At 41.9% G+C, this 12,875-nt stretch overlaps 1 protein-coding gene across 2 annotated transcripts in view; it reads right to left on the reverse strand.

The window, feature by feature from the left end:
* Positions 1 to 12,875, reverse strand: part of SLC45A4 (solute carrier family 45 member 4) — a 70,387-nt gene that overhangs the window by 38,409 nt on the left and 19,103 nt on the right. The window lies entirely within an intron of this gene.

Genomic DNA, 12,875 nt, shown 5'->3' on the forward strand with positions numbered 1-12,875 from the left:
CCCCACCCTTTGTGGGACCCACAAAGTCCAAGCAGACGTATATACTGTACCACGTCAATCAAAATGTGCTTAAGCACTTAGGAGAAAACCAGAAAGCATTCTCTAAAAAGTCAGATTCCATAATGTTTGCACTAGAAGGATGTATGTTCACATCTATGCACGCACTGTGACTGAACTCGTATCCCAGGGCAAAACCCCTCGGGGGTAATATTCCATGAGATGCTGGTTTTGGCAGCAAAGCTGGCCAAAAGTCCCCACGCTGCAGTTCACTGCCCCTTCAGTTGTGGCAACAAAAACTCTTTGTGGGCTAAAGCATAAACCAGATCATGAAGCGGTGAACCTAAAAATGAGCCTGAAGAAAAAGATGACATGTTTGGGGTTTAAAGCACATCACAGCAGCAACTGTTTCAGCGTGACCCAACACACTGTTCTACTAAAAGTGCAGCACGGGCACATCTTCTGGAGCACTCTCTCCTGCTGATACTCTCTGTCGAGCTCTACGCTCAGCAGGTTTATGGCACGTAGTTTGTTCTTCCATTCAAAAGCATCTCTTTCAGCCTGGGCTTTTTCTCCTCCCAGGCTCCCCGAGATTCTCTCATTTCATCACCTCAAAAACAACTTAATACTATAATTTGCTTTTGAGATAGTCAAATCTTTAAATCACATGAGAAAAGTTAAAATAACTTAGTGAACACAGGAACTCGGCCATAAGCCGAGTTTTCAGTACCAAGTTTTAATCTATAAGTATTAAATAGCTCAGGGAAAAAAAAAAAAGGACTCAAGAAAGCATTTCTCCACCTACTCAGAATTAACAGGAGGAGTTGAGATGCAGTGCCTAGGGTTACTGAATTATGGCACATACAGGTACTTACTCAAGTTCTTCATAAGCACCTTGTTTTTATAAAGGTTTTTCTTTCCACCAGCCAGGGTTTGGATGTCTTAAGCTCCAGCATGTGGCAGAGTTCATTTGCCTCTTCTAGTAGTTAATACAATGTTGAACTCGCATCAGGAGGGGAAGGGATGTGATTCTTCCCTTGCCTTAGCATCTGAGGTTTCAACTCACTCCTTTAAGGGCCATTAGTTTATCATAAATATGAAGTTAAGTACTACATGTATTAGAAAAACACACATACCCTTTTCATAACACAAGCTCTGAGTGAGTAACACCTACAAAATATAGGTTCCAGAGCAGAAGCAATTATTTTAATTACAGACTAGTAATAAAACGTTTAATTGCTGGCAGACTCAGGCAAAATTGCATTCAGTAGAAGTTAAAAGTTTAAATATCAGCTCTTGTTATTCAGAAATCACTCAGAACATGTGTGTTGTATTAAAGACTAAGGGTCATGGATAACAGTCGTGTACAAGATGGCTTTCAAGTCTCCAGCGTTTTCTTACGCTTTAATTTCCACTCCTGTCACTGTCTATGAAGGATTTAACTCAATTTCCCTAAACACCTCATTTAACACGCAGTTACAGGGTAGCAGAATGAGGCACGGAGAGGAAGGCAGTTCATCACACCACAATGTTTTATGATGCACTGGGGCAGCCTGTGTACGCAAGCAGGATGACAGCAGGCTGCGAGCATTTGTCACTGGAAAGGATAAAGAGGCAGGACAAAAGTATCTGAGATTTAGCCCATTTGATAGGGGCCCTTAAGGGATGACTGAAGAAGTTATTCTTGAAGTGGAAGATGATGTGGAGCAATCAGGTAATTTAAGAGACAGGAATAACGGATGATAGACGGAGGTAGACTTTGAAGCTGTAATTGACACAGATAAGAACAGTATATTTTAAACATGCCAGAAAAAGCAGTTAGAGTATTCAAGTGTAATGGCAAGAGGCACAATGGCCAGGTTTTATCTAAAGGAACAGAGAATTACTGTTCCATTATGCCAATTTTGTGGTAAGCATAACGCTCGTTTTCCTGCAGCACTTTCATCTGACTCCAAGAGTACACCTAACACAAGAGCCAGAGGGTAACAAGAGCCTCTCAGAAAGGTCTTCCAGTTCATTTTCCTAAGTCCTGCTATGTTGTTGTGTTCATATTCATTTTAGACCCATCCAGATTCTGCTGCTGCTTATTTCTGAGTTCTTTTTGAATTTGGCAAGTTTGAATAGTGGCATTCTTCCTTATCGAAAAGGGAGACAAATTCTTTTACCTGCTGGAAGGAAATATTACAGAAGCTTTTATGCAGCAAAGAACTCCAAAGGACATAGCACCTGAAGAGGAGGATTAAAATACCAAAGAGGGCATGCTCCCATGTCTGTATCTAGCACAAATATTTATTTCATGTTTGTCTGCAACCAAACCTTAATTGACAATAATTTTATTGAATTGTAGTATGGAATATCCATTGTGATTTCCAATGCAGTCCCTTTACTCATGTGGATCAAAGGCTTTATTGCGTGGAGTCCACCTAATTAATAATAAGGACAGCATTATTATCATTTGTTAATAAGCGATGAATTACATTTTGATTGTCATTCAAGCAGACTAGGTACTAAGAGAGCAGGCATCCTCTCCTCAAACAGATATTGAGAGGCATGGTGGCAAAATGTTTCAGAACAACAGTCTCCCTTTCATCTGTACCCTTGTGACCATCCAGCCACATAGCAGCTAAACAAAATAATTTAAAAATGTAAATTGGCATATAAGAGAACATTTGTCTCAGGAAGCTGAGACCATGTCCCCCATTCTGCTACACAGTCTCACTAAATTTTCCATAAAGTTTTAAAAAGGCATTTTCATGACTAACAAAGAATAAGGAAGGAGAACGATGAAGAATTTCAGCCGCAGAAAGGGCTTCGCTCATAGAATCATGGAATGGTTTGGGTTGGAAGGGACCTTAAAGATCATCTGGTTCCAACCCCTCTGCCATGGGCAGGGACACCCTCCACTAGATCAGGTGGCTCAAAGCCTCATGTTGGGCTTTGTACAGAGGTTGGGTATGAAGAGAAGTTCAGACATAGATATACTCCTGACCTGATTACACCAGCTCTTCTTCAACCTAATTGCACACATTTTACTTTGACCTTTGGCCACATTGCGACAATGACAAAATCTATAAAGTGGTACTTAATATTTCAACAAAACAGGGAAGTGATATATTCTCAAAACTAATCTGTAAGCAAAATTTTATAAAAGCTGCTCAAATTCCTTGTAACCTTATCTGTTATACTTTTACTGTCTATCTTCCATCGAGGCATAAGTCATAACATGACTACGTGAAGCACAAAACAACATGTTACCGGCTTGACAAGGCTGTATCACAATAATCCTGTGCCTCAAATAGGCAGCGTTCGCAGACAAAGCACATGAATCATCGAAGAACCAGAGGAAAATTACTGCCTTTCTTTAGGGTTTTCCAAAGAAGAGAAAGAGTTTTTGTGTCATATTTGTGGCCCACGAGATTCAGCGGTTTTGTTTCCTTAGCAAGCACTAAGGTGCTAGAGGTGCACGAAAAAGCTCCTGGTAGACAATTATCTAACACAACGCCTCAGGCAAACGACTTCCATCTCACTTCTCAGCATGTTTTGCGAGGTTAGGTCTTACAGGTCGAGAAGCAGTGTTTCTGCATTTGTGATACCATCATCCGGAGGTCAGAAGATCGGTAGCACACCCATCAATCCCAAAACAAATGGGGTTAACAGAGAACCTGCCCAAATCTTCCAAGACTGAACTATTTTTAACACGTTTCCAGATATCTTTTGCTAACAAGGAATAGGAATGTACTGTTCAACAAGCAACTAGATTTTCTGAACCAGTGCCAAAGCACAACTTTAATTAGGCTATGGGGTAAGCGGCAAGTTTCAGGAAATCACACACGTAGTTTTTCTAAGCAGTAATAAAGCCTGGCAAGTAGATATAGTTAAATGGGCACAACTGGATACCATGAGAAAATTTCAACTCTTTAGGAGGGCTTTCTTCCTGTGAAGCCATTAGGCAATCCTTAATTCCTGGTCTAAGAAACAATTCATTTCGACAGGGTAGGTGTGCACTAGTTACAAAATCATAGAATCATAGAATCATAGAATGGTTAGGGCTGGAAGGGACCTTCAAAGGTCATCCAGTCCAACCCCCCCGCAAGGAACAGGGATATCTCCTACTACATCAGGTTGCCCAGGGCCTTGTCCAACCTGGCCTTGAACGTCTCCAGGGATGGAGCATCCACCACCTCTCCGGGCAACCTGTTCCAGTGCTCTACCACTCTCATAGTAAAAAATTTTTTCCTAATATCCAACCTGAACCTACCTCCCTCTATTTTAAAACCATTACCCCTTGTCCTATCATAACTGGCTGTTCTGAACAGCCTCTCCCCATCTTTCCTGTAGGCCCCCTTGAGGTACTGGAAGACCGCTATAAGGTCACCCCGGAGCCTCCTCTTCTCCAGGCTGAACAGCCCCAACTCTTTCAGCCTGTCCTCATAGGAAAGGTGCTCCAGCCCTCTTATCATCTTCGTGGCCCTCCTCTGGACCCTCTCCAACTGGTCCATGTCCTTCTTATGTTGGGGACTCCAGAACTGGACGCAGTACTCCAAGTGAGGTCTCACGAGGGCAGAGTAGAGGGGGAGAATCACCTCCCTCGACCTGCTGGCCACGCTCCTCTTGATGCAGCCCAGGACGCGGTTGGCCTTCTGGGCCGCAAGAGCACATTGCCGGCTCATATTGAGCTTCTCGTCCACCAGTACTCCCAAGTCCTTCTCCTCAGGGCTGCTCTCGATCCAATCACCACCCAGTCTGTATTTATGCCTGGGATTGCCACGACCCAGATGTAGGACCTTGCATTTGGCCTGGTTAAACTTCATGAGGTTGGTACGGGCCCACCTCTCCAGCCTGTCGAGGTCCCTCTGGATGGCATCCCTCCCTTCCAGCGTGTCGACGGCACCACACAGCTTGGTGTCATCAGCGAACTTGCTGAGGGTGCACTCCATGCCACTGTCCACGTCACCGACAAAGATGTTGAAGAGGGCCGGGCCCAACACGGACCCCTGAGGGACGCCACTTGTGACCGGTCTCCACTTGGACATTGAGCCGTTGACCACTACTCTCTGAGTGCGGCCATTGAGCCAATTCCTTATCCACCGAGTGGTCCATCCATCAAACCCATGACTCTCTAATTTAGAGAGAAGAATGTCTAATCATAGAATGGTTTGAGTTGGAAAGGACTTTAAAGATCATCTAGTTCCAACCCCCCTGACATGGGCAGGGACATCTTCCCCTAGACCATGTTGCTCAAAGCCTCATCCAACCTGGCCTTGAACACTTCCAGGGATGGGGCATCTACAACTTCTCTGGGCAACCTGTTCCAGTGACTCACCACACTCATTGTAAGAAATTTCTTCCTTACATCTAATCTCCCCTCTTTCAGTTTAACGCCATTTCTCCTTGTCCTGTCACTACATGCCCTTGTAAAAAGTCCCTCTCCAGCTTTCCTGTAGGCCCCCTTTAGGTACTGAAGGATTGCTGTAAGTCCCGAAGGGAAAAATAACCACGGCCTATGAAAAACTGAAGTGAACAAACTGAAAAGGATGGAAACAGTTTTGTCCAAACACTAGCAAATATCTAAGGGAACAAAGGGAGGGAAACTATCCCCTTCTCTCATCCTGGTCTTTAAAGTTTATTGCATGAACTTCCAGTCACTTATGGAACCATCTCTTGTCTTCAAGATCTACCTCTTCCATGATCATTATTTTCTTTTACATGCAGGTATACAGATTGATCAAAATCTCAAATCATAGTTAAGAGCTGCATCCAGGTTTGCTCCACAGGAATTGTCTTCTAGCAACGTAGAAAATACTCTAGCTCAAACAAAGATCCTACAGTTTAAAAGAATACTACCTTCTTGACGCTGAAAAGAAGGATGAAGAGACACCTTGAGCGATCATTGCATATAAATGATAACTACTAACTTCATAAGGGAAAATAGCTAAAACCCGATTCTTCCATAATTTAATTAAGCTTTCATGATTCTGGTCACAGTTGCCACTGGATCATTAACAGATCCTAATGTGACATTCTGCATGACATTGAGAAAACCATAAACAAAAAACCTTTGTACTTCATGAAATATTCAAATATTTGACTGGAAAAAATAAGAGTCCAGAAGATGTCAGTCTAATAGGACAAATTTTTTTTTCTTGCCAGAGTCTTACACCTTACCCTCCTTCAATTGTTCCATGAGTACATCCCACAGACATACAATAGCTGGTAACCCTACTATTCCACACGTGAATCGTATTAGGCTGACAAGCTATAATTGCCCAGTCATTCCATTTATTTGTCAAATACTTTACTTTTCTGCCAAGTTGGTTTATGCTAATGTTTTTAAGTAATCTTGCAATCTCTTGAAAAGTTATCTAGACTGATTTGAGTATAGCTTTAATATTAGCATTGGAAAGAAAGGCATTCTGAGTTTACCTGGCTTTTCCTCAGACTAAACAAATGTGTGGCTCAACACCTCCATCCCTACCTTGCAGACAAACATCACTTATTATTCCTTCTAAGATTAAACGTAAAATGGACACTGAGTTCTGCTTCAGCATCTGACTGGCTTGCAAAGTGATACATCGTTTGGACTTGTGCCTTTCCAAGAGTAAAATGGCATTTGTCCAAGAATAATTACTAATGTTTTGAGTTCAAATTCTCTGGTGCTGCACCACGGCAATAGAGCAATAGAATGTCGCTGTGAAAGAGCAGCTCTTAAATGCAAGGCTGTCCTTCATCCCTCTGCAAGAGGGGCTACACCACCTCACAAAAATTTGTTGCTTCTCAAAATACATTAAAAACGATTCAGTAGGATGCTGATCTAACTGATTTTGCACAGATGATTCCCCTAGGATTAATTTTGTTCTACAGATCTGCCAATAGGGACAGGAGCTTCTACTACAGAAGCAGTAGCAGCTGAAACCAGATAGATACTCCTTGCAGCACAAAGCTGATTGCAGCGTCAAACTGTTAACAGCAAATTATGCTTTTGCTAGGACAGCCTGTTTTGCTAGCCAGGCTAGTTTTGTTTTTACAGTTAGCTGCTTCATAGGAATATCAAAAAATATGTTACCAACTTATACTGCTTGCACTATAGGTTTCTCAAACACTTTAAGCTGGCATAAACAAGTACTTACTTCCTCTAAAAGCAGCAGTCTGTTCTTCCTTTTCTTTGCCCCAGGTTCCTTACTCCCACCCCTTCCTGCACAGCCACGCAAGTGAACCAGACAGTGTAACTGATCTAGGCTGAAAACTAAGCCGACAAAACCACAAAAACCACCAAAAAATAATCCTTTATAAAGTCAGGTTGCTTTTATCTGACTGCATAGCTGCACAGATCCATACCACCATACTGGGGGAAGGGAAGAATAGGGATAGCCAGAAGTATTCCTTTGGATAGCAATACCCAAAGGCAATGTCAAATTGCAGCTCACAGAGAAAGTTGTCAGCGGATCCCTACAGCTACAAGGTCAAAAAAGCAGACTCACCTGCCCAGCTCAAGACACCTGCTTTTCAGAAGGCAGAAGAAGGATCTCCAGTCATGCTGAGAGCTATCATGTATTCTGCCTCCCAGTCCTTGCCAGATGCAAGGCAGAATACCACTTGCATAGCCACCAGGCAGCTATTTTCTCCCTGGTTGTTTTGCGGCTCTGTTGCTAATTATTAGCAGCTGTTTATAGTAACAGAACCAGCCACAGGGGAAGTTTCTTTGGCCCATGTCAAGGCTCAAGTGTTCAGCCACTGCAGTAGGACAAAAAGCATCAAAAGCATCTAGAAAACATACCTGGAGCTTTTGGCCCAGCTGGACAAACGTGGGCAACTATTTTACTTGAAGTTCAGCAAAGGAGCTGTATCCTTCTGCAGTCTGATTAAGTTGTTTCTTCATAAAAGTTTAGACAAAAAATCCTGTGACTTTCTAGAAGCACTATGGTACAAGTGAGTTGTGAGACCTTTGGTTCAAAAAGGCAGCAATTACAGGCAGGTAGTTGTTTAAATTGCCATTAAGGCTTCTCACATATTTAAATGCAAACACAAAGATTTTTAGCTACTGCTTTCTAAAAACAGAACTGTATTAACCTTATCAGAGGGGGAACACTATACTTATTCGGAGAATTTTTTAAAAAATGCAATTATACTACATATTAACAACAGTCTCGTATATGAGCAACATTACTCCGGATCCTGAGAGGAAAGTTAACCTCTAGTTTTAAAATAGTCTTACATGAAACTGGACTAACCTGTTTTGAAGCACTAAAAGCCTGCCAAAGGAAAAACGTTAAGCCTAAATGGGTGCAATAGAGAACCACACTTGACATGTCCTAACATTTAATTCATCATTCAGGTAATCAAAGGCATTGAAACACAACAGCAGAAAGCAGCTTGTTCTACAAGGATACCATGCCTAAGCAACCCTACAACTGACACCGAATGAAGGCTTAGACGAGATTTTTAACAAGTTCATCTTGAAACTTAAGATTAAAAAAAAAAAAAAAGAAAAGAAAAAAGCACCACTGGAACCAGCACACTGCTTTTGCATCATGACCTACTTTTGAGGCTACCACACAATTTAGGCCACCAAAGCAAGGTCTGGGAGGGGGGAAATCCTCCTGCAGCACATTGTGAATGAAAACGACATAGAGCAATCCACCTTACATGGAGAAGCAGCACTTTTTCCACTTCTTGCCACACAAACTTTTGCCTGTCCTCGAGACTCTTCACATACTGTAATCCAGCTGACGTCTTTTACAAACTCTGCCTTGCTGTTGTTTAAGCTAGGGCATGACTTTTGAAAAATATACTCATCTAAGAGAAGCAAATGATTCTGGCAGCTCTCCAACTATTAAGGCTGAACGTCTGACATCCTTGACTCCCAATAAATCCATAAAACTATCCAAACAACAATCCCCTCCCAAAATTTAATAGCAAGGGTGTCTGCCGCTTCATTTTGAAAGGGTTAATGAAGACTTATTGCACCCTTTCCTCGGTATGTACACAAAATTCCAGAAATTATTAAAACCTGACATAAACAGGCTTCCAACTCCAGTATTGCCAGTATTAAATCTACCATAGGGTGTCCTGTCTACTTCTTTCCATAAAGCATGGCCTTGACTGGAAACCCCCTTGCTTTCTTGGGACCCCTCTTTCCACCCCCTTCCAACTTCCTCGGAAAATGACCAAGAGTAAGATTTTGGCTTGTGCTGGAAGACCTGGTGATGAGGTCACAGATGGCAATCTGGGCATGACAGACTCCCTCGATGGGCTTTTTCCTGCCCAGACACATGGGGAGGAATAGACAGCTTAAGATGTAAGGTGGAGAGATGACGGTCCTCGTGACATCAGGCAAAACATCTTTATAACACAGCACTATTTTCTCATTCTTTATATCTTGGGTGCCAATGTCATTTCCCCAGCCTGATTATATTACTAGGAAAAAGACATAGGAAACCATGGGCCTTTATGAAATTACTGAAACAATTCTGGGAAGCCATCTTTTTAAAAGGGATCCAGAATTTAATGTGAGACAGACTTTATTCAGTGGATTGGATATTATACTGCTCCCTAAAGGCACAGTCTGTTACTAATATTAGATCAGATTACATTGTTAAATCACTGCTACTGCTGTTTTTAGTAGGAAATACTTAATTTTCTTCAACTGGGGAGGTAGCATTATCTGATTAAACTTATTTTTTGTTTTATTGCTAGATAAAAAACTTCATATGTGCTCCCATTACTCTCACGTTTATTAACACAGATACATTAAAGAACTAAACAGCTGAGGTGATAGGGGCATAAAGGGCCATAGGGAAGCTTCCCAGCTAGCACAGAACGGAATAGCTGGGGCTGATGGTGCTGTTAAAACAGGCACTAAGAAGCAGTTTCACACTACAGCAGAGACATGCCTTATTTGTGACAGCTGGATCTCTGAGTAGCAGGTTCTACCCCCAAAATTCGATACAAGTTCAGGGCAAGATAGCAAGCACTAACAGCTAAGTACTTTCAAAACCAAAAAATAACAACCTAGTCACCACATAAGAACAAAGAACTCAAAACTCACAGGATGGAGATCACTCACACCAGTGTGCAAATATGCTGTGATGGTCTCAGACCGCTGCAAATAACACCTTTCACGAAGAAAATGCACTAATTTGGTCAGATAGGCACAGGCAAACTCCAGTCTGGCAGGAGCTAAGCATAGCCCAGCTTAGGCAAGCCCTACTAAAAGATCCTCAAGTTTTTAAAGCATGTTGAATATGAGCGTTATGTCCCATCAGAATTAAATTGATTAATTCCCTCTGTCTCAATAAGGTAGGACAACAGAGGAAAACAAAATTAAGGCTATCATCAGAGAACATCTTAATACATTACCAAGTGGATTAACTGGAACACTCTTACCTTCCTGCTGAAGGAAGGACATCTAACCCAGTGGGGCTGGTGGTGCAAGAATAATCCTAATTATCAGTATATCGTTGCCACTAGCATTTTTTTTGCAAGTTCTTTTACCAAGGCGGTCCTCCTGATTGCACAGTGTGGGAAATGAAGTATGCCAGTGCAACCATCTGCAAATTACTCTCAAGAATGAGCAAGACTTTCTGTAATAGGTTGAGACTAGTCTTTTACTGGAATATTCATGCATAAAAAGCAGTCAAGCCAGGATCAATTACTTAGTCTGTATGTGCAAAGTTAGATAGTCCTTGCAGATGTTACTGTACCTACGACAAAGAGCGCAATACTTTATTTTCACATACTGGCATTTGAACTAATTATAATATTCACTGCTCTGAAAATTTGCAGGTTGGTTTCTTCAAGCTGTAAATGCTTAAGAAACCCAAATACTGCCAGAATATGTATTAGACAATTACAGATGTATTAGACAATTACAGAAGCTATTCAATAGATCAAGACAAAAAAGAGCAGAGCACAGATCTTCATAAGCTGACTTCGTCTAGCATATCATTAACGTCTGCAAAGTCTAATTCATTGGAATTATGTCCAATTACCAGTCCCTAAACGCATTACCATCATTCAATCTCAGAAAACTCTGTTCAAGTAAGCTTTTGAAAGCATCCATAGAATTTTGTTCACCCTCCAACAGAGATGGAGAAGTTAGGTTTTGGCTGGATTTCCCTAACCCTGAGGAAATAATTACTCCCTCGGAGGACAACCAAAACAACACAGAAGAGGGTTTCTCACATTTCAGATTCTCCAAGGGGCTTGTAAACAACTATATATAACTGACCATATCATCTTGCACTAAATATTCTCCTTTTGCCTTCCTTGAGTGGACTCTCTGATCAACTGGTACCTCATCACTGTGATAGCTTGGTAATTAGCAACCATTTACAGCCTAACCTGCAGTTTGAGCCCGCACCGATTCGGCATGATTGCTAGAAACTGGATTTTGTCAGTGAAAAGGAGAGAGGTCCTTCCCTTCTGCCTCTTCCCCACCCCAGCTTCACATAGCTTCCTTCCATCTGCGCCAAGTAAAATATTCTAACATCCCCTGATAAAGTGTTAAATGGAGCTGACCGCTCTAGTTTGGAAAGAAAGGAATGAAAGTGTTCAGAGATAAATTTTTATTTCTTACTTACTTCCTCCCTGGCATCCAAGGAGGCCTGCCTCCTCCTGATGTGACCACGTCGCAACAACTGCGATAAAATAGCACCTTCTCAGCCACACGACCTCAAGCCTGCAATGCATTACGTGGTGCTAACAGAGGAGACAGCTATAGGTTAGAGCAGCAGCTTTATGGGGCAGCACCTTTGGTAAACTTCTTCAGTGCCTCCCTTCTGAAGCACGAGTGATTACCAACAAGCGGTGAGAAGGCACGCCCCATAAAAAGTACAGCTAGAGCACTTGAGCAGATCCCTGCTCCAGTTTTTCAGACTGTCCCAAACACCAGCATGACAAACATGTTATCATTTAATTAAGCTTCTCAATTATTTAAATAAGTATTTGAATTGACCTAGCAGTGATATATAGCCTACATATTTTACAGTGTAAGATAAAGAACCAAATAAAGAATCCACTCTTAACACCAATGATTAATAAAATTAATAAATCTTACAAATATCAGAGAAATACTGTTTGGCCAATAATAAGGATAAATCAGTGCTTAGAAGGGTTGCACCACCACACTGACTTCAGACCGTATCTACAGCATTTAGGAACAGTACAGTAAGAACTATAGGTGAAACATACCATTTAGGAGTTACACCGTCCAGGAGAAAGAAATACAGATAATGAACAGACAGCACTTTGGCCAATACAGTGTATTTACAAACCATCCGTTTTAGAAAATTTTAGCCCAAGTAATAGGATTTACACAGCTGGTTTACAAGCAGCCCTGTAGAAAGCTAGTGGCCACATTTAAGAGCAGCTTGATCAGGACATGTTTTGATTTTGGACGATGAACGAATGCTATTTTAGTAATGTGTTTTGCCAAGCTGTAACCCTGTTAGAACTGGCAGGAAAAGATATTTACTGACACACACGCTAAAATAATAAGACGCTACAAGTGCTTGGCAGTTGGACTCGATACATAAAGACCTGCTAGCAGGGAAATATTTAAAGGACACAGACCTCTTCCATTTGTGACTCTGTAGAACTATGAAACACTTGGCAAAGTCTTGTCAGAATCTGGCATTTTTACCTAATTTGGGAATGACTGTCAGCCACTCTCCTCTTAGAGGATGCACAAGCTCCAGCATCCGTACCACTCCAACAGCACGGATCTGGACCACTAGGTCCAGGTCAAGAGAGGTGATTCTCCCCCTCTACTCTGCTCTTGTGAGACCCCACCTCGAACACTGCATCCAGTTCTGGTGTCCCCACCATAAAAGAGACATAGATCTGTTGGAGCGTGTTCAGAGGAGGGCCACAAAGATGAT

The sequence above is a fragment of the Tauraco erythrolophus genome, chromosome 3, assembly GCF_009769465.1.
Source record: "Tauraco erythrolophus isolate bTauEry1 chromosome 3, bTauEry1.pri, whole genome shotgun sequence".
In the NCBI taxonomy this organism is placed as follows: domain Eukaryota; kingdom Metazoa; phylum Chordata; class Aves; order Musophagiformes; family Musophagidae; genus Tauraco; species Tauraco erythrolophus.